Here is a 332-nt window from a genome sequence, read left to right as displayed (position 1 = left end):
ATATATATATATATATATCTTGTAAATGATAATATTAATAAAAAAATCATATTGATCATCATTTCGATGGCCACGAACAGCTCGATGAATGAATAAATAACCGAGCCTATATCTCTCTAGAAGCATTCAGAGGTGTGTTAAAACAAGTTAATTAATCCGCACTAGAAGCTGCATACCTGTGAAAGAAAGATCGTTTTATTGTTCGTAAAAATCGCGCGAGACGGTTATATATCGTGATTAATATACGTTAATTTAATGCTAAATCGGATGCTATATACAGGGATATTTGGAAAATAATAATAAATCTTTTTACATATATGTATACATATATA

At 28.6% G+C, this 332-nt stretch overlaps 1 protein-coding gene across 8 annotated transcripts in view; it reads right to left on the bottom strand.

Annotated features, from left to right (window-relative positions):
• The window catches only part of LOC108692208 (potassium voltage-gated channel subfamily H member 6), a 219,153-nt gene that overhangs the window by 98,915 nt on the left and 119,906 nt on the right, over nucleotides 1–332 (bottom strand). The window lies entirely within an intron of this gene.

This window comes from Atta colombica, unplaced genomic scaffold (genome assembly GCF_001594045.1).
Source record: "Atta colombica isolate Treedump-2 unplaced genomic scaffold, Acol1.0 scaffold65, whole genome shotgun sequence".
NCBI classification, from domain to species: Eukaryota; Metazoa; Arthropoda; class Insecta; order Hymenoptera; family Formicidae; genus Atta; species Atta colombica.
This window is presented reverse-complemented; position numbering and strand designations above follow the sequence as displayed.